Source organism: Poecile atricapillus, chromosome 8 (genome assembly GCF_030490865.1).
Source record: "Poecile atricapillus isolate bPoeAtr1 chromosome 8, bPoeAtr1.hap1, whole genome shotgun sequence".
Taxonomy (NCBI): Eukaryota; Metazoa; Chordata; class Aves; order Passeriformes; family Paridae; genus Poecile; species Poecile atricapillus.
The window spans coordinates 4719952-4732397 of record NC_081256.1 but is presented as its reverse complement, the minus strand read 5'-3'; the positions used below and the strand labels follow the sequence as shown (position 1 = coordinate 4732397).

The following is a 12446-nucleotide window of genomic DNA, read 5'->3' as shown; positions in this document are numbered from 1 at the left end:
CAGTCTCTGACACCTTCAGTGTCTCACCCCAGCATTTGTTCATGGAAGAAGTTTGTGCCTGGCAGTGTTCCTGCCCCACAGCCTCACACACAAACCTTGACGTGGGTTTTCTTAGCAAAGAACAGGTGACTGTGTTTGGGTGAGGAGGCACAAGGAATTCTCTTTGCCATTGTCAGTCTATCCTAGCCTGCAAAATCTGGTGATTATCTTATTCATCAACAGGTGACATCTTTCTCAGACAGATTAATTAAGGGTAAAGGCATAAATTGGTGTGGTAATCACTCTAACAAAAAAGTGACTTTCCTGTAATTATACCTTAGTAAAATATATATATTCTGCTCTGACTTATGCAGCTTTTGCTGTTATCATATTTGAAAATGCAGAAGCCATTAACTCTAGAATCACCTCAGATGTTATTTAGCAAAGAGGGCACACATTATTCTAAATTCCCACAATTCCTGTTGTGCACAACTTTGGCCCCTCATTCTTTGGAATTAAAATAGAATGGAAAGTGTGCTACAGGTAACAAAAAAATATGCTTTGAATTTCTGCATTTTAGAAGGAAAAATAAAAGCCCCTGTCAGTGGTGGAAAATCTAATCCTGCTCATATGTTTTCACTAAGTAAGCAACTCTCCCAAAGTGTGTGATTTGAGGGAGGGAATCTCTGGAGGCTTCCCTTGAAATTTCTGGTTTGTTCCTTGTGTTTAGCACAATGTTCCTGTAAACTTTATTGTTTCCTTGCTGCCTTTGGTCTTACCAAACACAAACAGCATCTTAATGTAGGGGAAAGGAGTATCTTTACATTTAAAGGTGGTTTCCTTTACGCCTCTGCTTGCTGTGGTTGTGTCTGACTCTCTGGGTGCTGGGCTGGGCTGTTCCACTTCTCTCTCTTGAATTACACATCATTTGGGCTTCAGAAAAGGCCAAGACAGAAACCACCACCTAGGCTAGCATTAAGATGCTCACCTGAGATTTGGGGTGGGAAGGTTCCCCATATCTCCTCTCCTCCACTTGGTGTGGGAAATGTCAGGCTGGACCCTCGTGTTTGTGGGGTGAGGTGGTTGATCCCCTGGGAGGAGTGGATTTGACATCCCTCAGGAACAGCTCCCATGGGGTAACAGAGCTCCCTCCTCGTGAAACTGCAGGAGCTGCTCCTCCTGCTCTGCTGTTGTTCAGAGGTGCTGGTACAGCTGCTTTCTGTGTCCCTGTGTGGGGGGAAAACCTCTGTTGCCCTGAAAACTCAGCTTCTGAGCTTGCTGACATGGTTTTTTAAAGCCTTTCCCAGGACAGTAACTGTAAACATAGATATGTGTACATTCTTTCTGTTACACATCTTGTGATGGACATCTCTCATGGCCAGTGCAGTGAGAAAGTGTTATCCTGACCATCCAATCCCTGGCTGTGGTCAGGAGCCTATAAATCCTGGGAGGAAAAATAAACTCTCTCTTCTCTTCACCACACCTCGACCTGTGTCTGTGTGATCTATTCATCTTCAGCAGTAACAACCCTCTCCACCAGGGCTGGAACACAAGGCAGGAGGTGCCAGCTCTGTGCCTGTCAAGACTGAAAAGGCAACTGGATACAACTGAAGGAAAATTCTGTCTTGTCCAGGGAAAGCTGGGATCTCCAACACACCTGGGCATGTCCAGGGCACAGCAGAAACTCTGAGAATTGCAATTTTGGGCTGGAGTTAAATGTAAACACCACATGTGCCTCTCTCCCTTTGTCCTCTCTAAATAGTCTCCAGGTTTCTGTTCTGGATGAGTCTTTGGCCTCTTCTGGTTGCTGTCTCGTGTTCTCTGTGAGGTTGGTGTGTCCCTTTGGCAAAGCACGTTCTGTGTGTTGCTAGGAGGAGAGGACTGTCATAACAACTCACAGATGTGACACACAGTCGTGGTGAGAGACTTCTGCAGGGTCAGGCTGTTCAGGTACAAGCAATTTATTATTTGAGTAGAGGGAGGAAGAGACTCGTTTCCACCACCAGGCACAGGGTACACGTGGTCAGGGAGGGAGAGGGAGAGTGGAAATGGGAGAGAGAAAGTAGGAGAAGGGAGTGAGAGTTAAGAGAGGGGGGAAGAGAGCTTAAGAGTGCCAAATTCTTGTTACATTATGTCTTTTTCTATAGTGAATATTCTAATTCCCAGTAACCAACCACTACATGACACACATTCTAAAGGATTTACATACAGCCTATAAGAACTACTACATTACCATACAGTGTTACATTTTAAACTCTAAAAGCTACTTTTCAACTTCTTTCCTTGCTGCTTTTGACCTTTGTATTCACTGTCAGCATAAGGGTATTATTTCATCAACAGGGATTCTCTTTCAGCTGGCTAGGCTATTGTTCTTTGCTTATATAGTAACTAACACTCAGTATCCTATAGCTCAAAGCTAGTTTTAATTTCTATTTTGATCTTAGGTTTCATATTTTCAGAATCTTTTGCTAAACAATCATATTCATAAGGTTTCCCTGTTTCATCCTCCCCAACACGACTGTACAGATTTTACTGAGATGCATTTGTGCCTATAGGACCACTCAAAAACCATGGATTGAAGTTCTGAGACTCACCTTTCCACACCCATCAGTGATCCTAAATAACTAATGAACCAAATACAGTTAAGATGCAAATGTAAATTATCATATTTTCAGCTTGGCTTGCATTAAGTTGTTAATTTCCATTAGCATTAATGAGAAAATACACTCAAAGGTTTTATCCAGGCTGGAGTTCTTATCCTCCTAACAATAATTTCACTTTTACAGTGTCTTTCAATTGAGGATATTTGTATTTTGCAAACTTAATTAAGAATTAATAACTAACAATATCCCTGGAAGGAAGAGCAAATGGCATTTTCCTGATTTCACCAGTGAGTGAGTGGAGGTTGCTCAGTGGGATGAGCACTGATGAGCCCAGCAGCTCCTGGCCCTGATGCTGACATCTGAACCACTTGTGCCACAGTATTCTGCTTCCTGGGGACTTTGACAGGTTTCTATCTCGTGTCCATCCATATTTATCACCTGGCACATTGCTTCTTTGACAGTTGTGTCACTGAGCTGCTGTATGGGAGAGCTGCTGCTCTCAGCCAAGCACCTCCCAGCAGTTCTCTTTGTTCTGTTTGCTGTTAAACACCCACAGATCTGTTGAGACTTTTGTATCTGCATTTCTGGAAGAGCAGCCAGTTTCAATAGCTGTCTGCAGAACCAGATCCCATTTTGGCTGTGAGCTATGGAACACCACACCGGGATATGCACCCTGTGATTTCCTACCGGATATCTCTGTCTGAATGAGCAGCCTTAGTGCTGCTCACAGTGGCTAGCTAATTTCTACATATTCATTCTACATCATATTTGTTCCCAGCACTCAATCAGATTTGTAAACCAAATTCACAAATGATGGGGAACGTGTTTTTCTTGGCAATTAGGCTGATTCACCAGTGGCATAGCTAATAGAAGAACAGGAAACTGAGAAATGATACCCTTCTGCTGGAGTCTGGGGGTGGAACTTGGGAACAGAGATGGTAGGAAACAGAAGGATAGAATGAGAACGAAGGGGAGAGGATCAAAGTAGTAAAAAGAGGCAAGAAGATGAGGAGATGAGACACTGGAACAAGAGAAGTGATTACAGCACACAAGAAAGTCTGGGGAAGCGGCTGTGCATAAAGAAAGATATTTCACTTTCCACAAAGGGAAAGAGATGATGAAAGAGGGGCTAGCAGAGTTTGTTACTGTCTGTCTCTGATCACTTCCTCACTGCTGTGCAGCCTGTATGTTGGACAATACCATTTCTTCAGGTGTATTTTTATCCCTTTTCCTTCGAGTCCCATCCAAAGAACTGTATGATCATGTGAATCTCAATTTTCATTTCAAAGAATCTAGCTGGCATGACCTGGTTGGAAACTTGAGAAATTCAAGCCTGAAAGGAAAAGAAAACATATTTGAAATTGCCTTAATGAAGGATTTCATTTATTTATTTATGTTGACCAATTATTTATGTTGGACAACCAAAAAGGAAAGAGTCTTGCACGTTTTGTGGGGTCTTACCCTTTTCTATCTGTATCTCTTTTTATCATCTCTTTTGAGCATTAAAATCTTATTTGGAGAAGAAACAATTCCAAGCTGTAGTAGCTATGTCTCTGAGCGGTTTTGTGCTGGCTGGAACTCTCTAATCCTTTTATGTCATCCTTTGTGAGGATGATCCTTGTCTAGTCCTATATATTGATTAAAATTAAGCATGACACAAAACCTTTATAATCTTAAAGGATTATCCTTTTATGTTTTTCTCTCCTTATTTTTTTTGAATTAACTCTTTTGTACCCTGGCTGATCAACGAGCTGCCTTTTTTTTCCTTAAACAGAAATGTTGCAGAGTGAATTGATTTCCTATTTGCTTATGTTCAGCTTCAATGAAATATGCAAATGGACACTTCCAGGGCACAATATTGCAGGTTAATTTGAAAGGGGACATCTCTGTCGTGTGTAGGATCGGGAGCCAGAGCCCATTTATGCATATAGTGATTTATAGAGATGATCACAAAGAACACTGGAATTGTTTCTGTGCCAAAACATTTGTTCCCTTGTGTTGGTTTATACCTGTACAGCTTTGCTGGCTTGGGGAATTGTCCTCACATGTAGCCATGATGAATAACCTGGTTTTTGGCATGTCTGGGTTTGGTTTGGCTTTGCATTGTTGAAGACAAAAATTGATTATCTGCACCGTTTTTGATCAATCATGCCAAGTGGCAGAGTAGGATCCAAGTCATACTTGAATTTGTCCTGTGTGGCCAGAACTGTATGTAATTTACATTTTCCCCTTTAGGACTGGGACACAGAGGGCCATCTGTAAAACAAACAGTTCCTAGAGGCAGCCTCAGAGAATATAATTTTTAAAAGAAACACCAATCAACTGTCTGGACACATTTCTCCTCCTAACTCATCAGCCCTTGCAACCCTGGGCTTTGCTGCTCATTTTAAGAAAGTGCTTATCTGGTGCCTTGTGACCCCTAAAACAGTGAGTGTGATGCACTAACCTGAAATTTACACTGAACAGTTTTTCCTTCTTGTTCCCAGTTCCTAAGAGGAGATGAGGTTGGTAATTCCTGCTGCCAGGTCAGACAAGGAGCTGTATTTGTCAGGTGGAGGCCAGCTCCTGTCTTGAGGAGCAGTCATGTAAGCTGAGAAACGCTCTGTGGCAAATTCTCACAAGGCATATAACAACTAATCAAAATGTCTCAGTGTAAGCAAAGGTTCAGTACAGGGCTGTTGGTACCTGTGTTCATTGCTGTGCTCTGAATGGAGATTTGTTTATAAGGAAACAATAGTAGAAACTGGAATTTGGGAATGCCCCTGCCTGTCTGTGGCTCAGCATCTCAAGGGCAGGATGTGATGGTTGGAACAGAAGCTGTGTTTGTGGGATATTTGCCCAGGATGTTCTGCATGGCCATGGGAGACACTCCTGCCCCCTGCTCTGGGGGTCTTACACTGCACATTTGTCAGACCTGGGAATTTGGAAAGTGTCTCACCTTGACCAGAGTCACCAGGTGCTTCCAGAGCATAATAAACCATAGAGCAGCACAGAATGCACCACCGTGCTCAGCAATCCTGCTGTGCCAATAATCAACATCAGCTGGAAAAATCTCCTGAGTGCTGCTTAAAATTGTACTCTGAGCACAAGGCAAAAGTTAGGATGAGGTTATCATCTGTTTAAACATTAAATTTCTGCTTTACCTGAGTGTGTTGCTGGGAACAGACTTTCCCAGGCTACCACTTAATTACAATTACTGTAGTTACAGGGTTAAGCAATAAACTCTCTCCTGGCTTTCAGCAGGTCAAATTATTCATTAACAACCTCTGGGCAAAGCCTAGCCAGCTCATATGCTCAAAAACCAATTAGATTTATCTCTGGTTTTACTAAGGTTCTCTTTGGTCTTAAAAGGTTCATCAGGAAAGTTGGAAGGAGCTGGATCTGCAGTCACTCTTTAGGGGAAGGACATTTCCTTTCTTCCTTCTTCAGGGTTAGTGCAGGATTCCTTTGATACAAATCCATTTGGTCTGGTTTGTCTCTCTGCAGTTAAGAATCCACTGACAAAACTGGCTTCAAACTGGCTGTTAATAGCTTCTTAACAATGCCTGCTCTTCCACTCTGTCCCCTATAATATTGGGAGGGTTTAGGTTTTTCAATGAAAATCTAAGCTGGGAAACCTGAGTTCTCCTGTCTGTACCTTTCAACCTATTTCTTCATAGGAAAAACTGCACAAGGTTGTGCATTTATGAGCACTGGTCTACTTTTTAATCTAGAAGTCAAAACTAAGCCTGCTCTTCATCGAGAGTTTTGGTTTAAAAACATAAAAAAAAACCCCAACTTCTCACCCAAGTCCTAGAATTCCCCTTCCTTTGGCACTAGCAAAATATTGGGGAAGTAACTAAACCCAAATCCTTTCCAGAGCCTCATTCTCAAAGAGTTGAGGTTTTTTCTTTGCATCTGGCTTTAGCAGATGTAAGAGCATTGCTAGCAAAGCACTCATCCCCAATATTCTGTGATGGGCATGGCCCAGGGCTTCCAGTTCATTACCCACGAGCCCAGTGCTCTCCCTTCTCCTAAAGAACTCTTTGCCATCTGTGATAATGTAGGTATCTAGCTCAGTGGTTCTTCTTTTTATGAATTTTGCTATCTGATTAGTATTTCTAAAATACACAAAGCCATCCAGTGCTACAATAATAACACTGCAGTGCTACCAGATGGAAACAGCCCTGAGCCTGTCAGTATTGTCTCTCAAAGAGTCTGCAGGTGGCAATGGCTAGATCACATCCCATGATGTGACTCTGGAAATCCAATAGGTTTTCAAAGAAACCAAAAGTAAAATTACATTTTGTGGTTTTACGAGCAAACTGGCATTCCAAAGTAATTTTAATTTAATAATGTCAAATTAAATTATTAAAACAGCAGCTAATTCCCTAAAGCAATGTAGCAACTTTGGACTGCGAAGGTTGCTCTGCTTTAGTGTGACAAAAAATGCTGCTGTAAGAGACTGGGCAGTGAGGAATATGATGCAGTCCCTGTGAGCACATCCTTCCTAACAGGAGCCAGGAACACCAGAGATCTGGCACTGCCCTCCCTTGCCTAATGCTGCATCCCAGGGGTGGCTGGAGGGGTTTACCAAAGGTTGGGAAGTTCCTGTTGTTAGAAATGCAGATCATATTATTGGCTTTTCGCAAGTATTATAATGAATATTATATGTATAAGATCAGAAAATTCAGCTGTAATAATATAGTCTTCTTTATTTCTGTTATTAATGAAACTTAGAAATAGTGGTATAATACATATATGTTAAGCTATGACATAGCATTAAAACAAAAACTACTTTTGTTTGTGTAACCCAAAGACTGAAAAAGATAGCTGCAGATCTTTTTTTTTCTTTTGTAAACTATCTTATCAAGATGAAGACTGCAGTGAGCAGAACTCTGGGGGGAGGAATTTATTGCATTTCTGGTATCAGGGAATGTAAATCTCGATGGCACCAAGAAGATTGATCTATTGGGAAGGGGGCAAGAGAAAACTGAACAGAAGAACACCAAAGATCCTAAGAAGAATGTATGAATATGTATGAGATTTTATGAATATGTAGTGGGATTCTGTTTTTAAGGGACAATCCTTTGTTAGTAAGGTGTGCTCTCTTGGCTGAATGCAGAGACACCCAGCTGTATTTGTATACTTTATTTTTTTTTCTCCAAATTGTCTTTTTTTATTAAATTTTTGAATTCTATAAAAATTATGTGAACCTCGTTTTTCACACTGGCAGTTACCATCAGAAACACCTTGGACAAAGCACCAGGATATTTAACTTTGGTGAAGCTACAACACTCATTAAATAGTTTCTTCCACTAGACAGGGTTGCTCAAAGGCCTGTCCAACTTGGCCTTGAACATTTTCAGCTACAGCTTCTCTGGGGAGACCTGTGCCAGGGCCTCACCACTCTGAAAGGGAAGGATTTCTTCCTGTTATCCAATCTAACCCTGCCCTCTGTCAGTTTAGAGCCATTTTCCCATGTCCTAACACTCCAAACCTGTTTAAAACGTCCCTCACAGCTCTCTTTAGGTACAAGAAAGCACTCTGAGGTCTCCCCTGAGCCTCCTCCTCTCCAGGCTGCACAGCCCTGACTCTCAGCTCTGCTCATCTCTGTGCTCTCCTCTGGACCCACTCCAACAGATTTACATCCTCCTAATCCTGGGGGCCCCACAGGTGGATGCAGCACTGCAGGGGGGTCTCAGCACAGCAAAGGGGAAAAATCACCTCCCTTGATCTGCTGCTGCTTTTGATGCAGCCCAGGACACAGCTGGATTTTGAGGCTGTGCCTGCACATTGCCACCATCACTCAGCTCCCCTTCCCCTCAAGGCTGCCCTGGATCCACTCTCTCCCCAGCCTCCATTTGTTAAAGCATTGTTAAAGAAATCTTTAAAGCATTCAGATTTAGGTTGTTAAACTTGTTGTGTTGAGAGGATGGAAAGCTGTGATGGAAGAGGAGCTTCACTGCAGGTATGTCTCCAAAAGAAAGGCTGATCCCTGGCTCTCCTACAAGCTCCAGCTTCATCACCTCTCATGACAAATGAGGCCAAAGGATGCAGTGCTTTTGCTTCCTTCCCTGTTCTTACTGGCTTTCTTCCCAGAATCTGATACTGCTCTGACTTTAATTTGCTTCTTACTCTCTTCAGGAGCACGTTTGTGCTTTTAATATTCTGGATTTACACCGTTTGTGGGTGTGAATTAAAAGCCCATTTGCAGCTGCTGTTGTTGTAAATGGGTTTATAGCTGCCAGTGCCTCCTGTGTGAGTTCCCTGCACAGCAGCCGTGTCACACGGTGTGACACAGGAGACTGTGATCACCTGGGTTACAAATCCATATTGTGGTACTGGCTTTTGCAAGAATTAAGATGAATGTTATGTATTATGTGCTTTTGCTATGTCTTTTTCTCCTGCTAGCAAGTCTTAGGCACAGGTCAAGAAGAATTTTGGATTTTGGGGCAATGTCCTGTCTGTGCAAAGCAAGAAAACCTCCAGGAAACAAATGATGGGGCCCAGGCTGCTGTCAACACTGACTGCCTGCAGAAGAAGGAACCCCAGCCCAAATGAAAATGGGATAAAGGGAAATAAAATCTTTAAGATGCGTGCTCTAAAAAGGTGGATTCGGGGCATAGCCATGGAAAATACCTCCTGGAAAAATATGAATATGCATTAAAACCCCACAGCAGAATGGGATAAAAGGAGTGTTCCAAAGATATCAGGTGTGTTCCTGGCAGCACACCAGGGCACCCAGCTGTTTTAACCCTTTGCTTTATTATCTTTGTCTTCTAATTGTCTTTTTGTTGATATTAAACCTTTTATAATTTATTAAGCGAGTGAACCTCGTTTTTCACACTCAGCCAGAGGTCAGGGGAGGGCTTCAGGTGGGAAGGCTCAGTTCTGACAGGTGTACAGCGTTTAGAAATGATGGTTTTAATAAGGCTGGTGAGACAGAGGGGAAATGCTGCTGCAGGACAGCCCAGGAGCTGAGAGGTCCCAGCAGTGGCAGCAGGAAAATGCTGCTGTGCCCAGGGCTCCTGTGCTGCTGGGGCTGAGTGTGTGAGTGCACACACAATCCCTGCTCACACACAAGTGAACACCCTACAGAAAAGAGCCTGTGCCTGCTCTGTGCCACAGACATTGCCCATTCCACCCCTGCTTTGGCTCTCACTGCTCAGTGGCTTTTGTTTTTTTGGCTTGTGAGCACCATGAGGCTCAATTCTGGTATTTTACAGCCAGAGACCTGAGGGGTTTGAGACCACCAGCAGTTCAGGAAGGACTTTCCTGGTTGTTGTGTTACTGGTACACATTTACTGAGTTTAATTCAGTGGATAAGGGCGAGGAAATGAGCACAGGAATGGAGGGCAGGGAAAGCCCAGGGAGGAAGAAAAAAGACTGAAGTTTATTTTATCAACTTATAAGAACATTTGATGGTGTGAGTTACCTGAGTGCATTTTTTTATCATCTCTCACACAGTGTTTACCAAAGGGAGAGCCCAAAATAGTGCAGTAGCTTCTGTTGGACAGCTCTGCACCCAAAACTTGAGGGCCTGAAGAAATCCCCTGCATGAGTTAGAGGGACTTTTGGCAACACAGGTTAAATGTACATTATATTACATGTAAGGGAGCAAGGCTGGAGCACAGAAAGGGAAATTCTAGATGCCCAGGCGTGAAAAGTGAGGTTCACATAATTTTTATAGAATTTAAAAGTTTAATTAAAAAAAGACAATTAGGAGAAAAAAATAAAGTGTACAGATAGGGCCGGGTGTCTCTGCATTCAGCCAAGAGAGCACACCTTACTAACAAAGGATTGTCCCTTAAAAACAGAACCCTACTACATATCCATAAATTCTCATACATATTCATACATTCTTCTTAGGATCTTTGGTGTTCTTCTGTTCAGTTTTCTCTTGCCCCCTTCCCAATTGATCAATCTTCTTGATGCCATTGAGATTTACATTCTCTGATACCAGAAATGCAATAAATTCCTCCCCCCAGAGTTCTGGTCACTGCTGTCTTCATCTGGATAAGATATTTTACAAATGCAGGAGTTCTCTAGATATTTTTTTTTTTTCTCAGTCTTTGGGTTACACAAACAAAAGCAGTTTTTATTTTAATACTATGCCATAGCCTAACATATATGTATTATACTACTATTTCTAAATTTCATCAATAACAGAAATAAAGAAAACTATATTAATACAACAAAATTTCTCATTCTTATACACATAACATTCATTTTAATATTTGCAAAAAGTCAACAATATGAAATGTATCTATAACACCAGGCAAGTGAGAGAAGCTTCTGCTGTGCTGGAAGGTGGGGCAGATCTGCAAAGGTCAGCAGCAGGCATCTGCTGGCTGCTCCTTTCTTAGAAGTGCAGTTAGACAATGCAGTGCTGCTGCTGCTACATTTTGGGGGGTGTGAGCAAGAAATAGGAGGCAGATTCATATAGTGCAATAACAGCTGGAAACTAAAGAAAAACAAGGAAAACTTAAATTAGGAGCAGTTTTCCCAGCTGGACTTTTACGCTGGTTTGAACGTAGTGGTGTTTCAGAAACACCCACAAGACACAACTCTGACTTTTCTGTGCTCTTAGGTGAAAGAAGACTAATTGGGAAATGGAGTATTGCTTGTAATGCTTATGATTTTGATGTGTTGGTTTACAGAAGGGAGGCATATATTAAAAATAATTAAGTAGCACTGGCATTTCAGTGCTGCTCAATTACAGCACTCGTCTCTTGAGGATTGCAGTTATTAGACTGCAGGTGTGACTATAACCTGCATTTCTCTGGAGATGACTTTTTTTGGCCATGTTTGAAAAGCTGCCATAAACCTTGTTGCCTTTTTCTTCCATTTTTTAACTCTTGGTTTTATGGGAGGGAGAAGGACAAGGGAAAAGGTGGGGAGGAACACGACAAAGGGAAGAAAATAAATTAGAAGAGTGATGTTTGCTGTTCCAGGAGGGTAAAGAAGAAGAAGAAGGCCATTCCTGGCAGTGCCCCAGGAAAGTGCCACTCAGCTGTGACTGATTCTCCTGGGGAGAGCTGCTTCCCTTCCAGAGTAGTCCCAGAAGGCTACTTTGAGAACTTGCATTTACAAGTGATTTCAAGGATGTTCCTTTATCAGGGCTACACATCAGAAACTATATAAATTAACACTCTCATTAGAGCCCATGAGGAGCTACAGTTTGTCTCTTTAGAGTCACCTGAGAGCATCCCTATTTAAAAGTAAATTCAGCTTTCCCAGGGTCTACCCGGATTTCTCCCTAAGGCACAGAGAGGAAGGGGGTAAGTGAAAGGAAACCCTTTTGCACACCAGGTCTGAAGGATGAGGATTCCTTTCTCTCCAGGTGAAATTTGTTACATGTGTACCTTTATGCCCTGTAAGTCAATAAAACACAACCACAAACCACCGTGTTTTAACATACAGCTCAAGTGAAACTAATTCCGCAGTTTCAGAGAAATCCTTTTTCAGTGGTTATCACAGTGCCTGTTTTGATACTGTATTGCCCCTAAAAGAAAACACAGTCCTTTAGGAGCAGAGGTCCTGGCTCAGAGAAGAGGTCAAGTGCTGGTGTCAGCTGCAGAGAAGACACAGCCCTCAGAAGGGCTCCACACTCGTATTTTGGATCTGTGTCCCTTTCTGCTGGCCAGCTCCTGCTCCTGTCCTTCCACACTCAGCAGCAGCCAACGCTTGAACTGCTGCAAGGCTCCTGTTCCTTTGCCTGGGTTTCTCTGGAAACCTCTGGAAATTTTTTATTTGGAGGTTGCAGAAGACCTGCCCAAAGCAGGGCTGGGCAGGACAGGGGTGCAGAGCAAGGAGGAAGGAATTGAGGCAATCCTATGGGAAAACTTGTGAGAGGCTGGGTGGAAACCCCAAGGGAAGGGC

General features: G+C 42.6%; 1 long non-coding RNA gene across 2 annotated transcripts in view; it reads left to right on the top strand.

The window, feature by feature from the left end:
- The first annotated feature begins 5899 nt into the window (after positions 1 to 5899).
- Positions 5900 to 12446, top strand: part of LOC131581830 (uncharacterized) — a 43023-nt gene continuing 36476 nt past the window's right edge. For both annotated transcript variants that reach the window (XR_009278150.1, XR_009278151.1), the window contains exon 1: positions 5900 to 6012. This is a non-coding gene — a long non-coding RNA (uncharacterized LOC131581830). The remainder of the gene's footprint in view (positions 6013 to 12446) is intronic.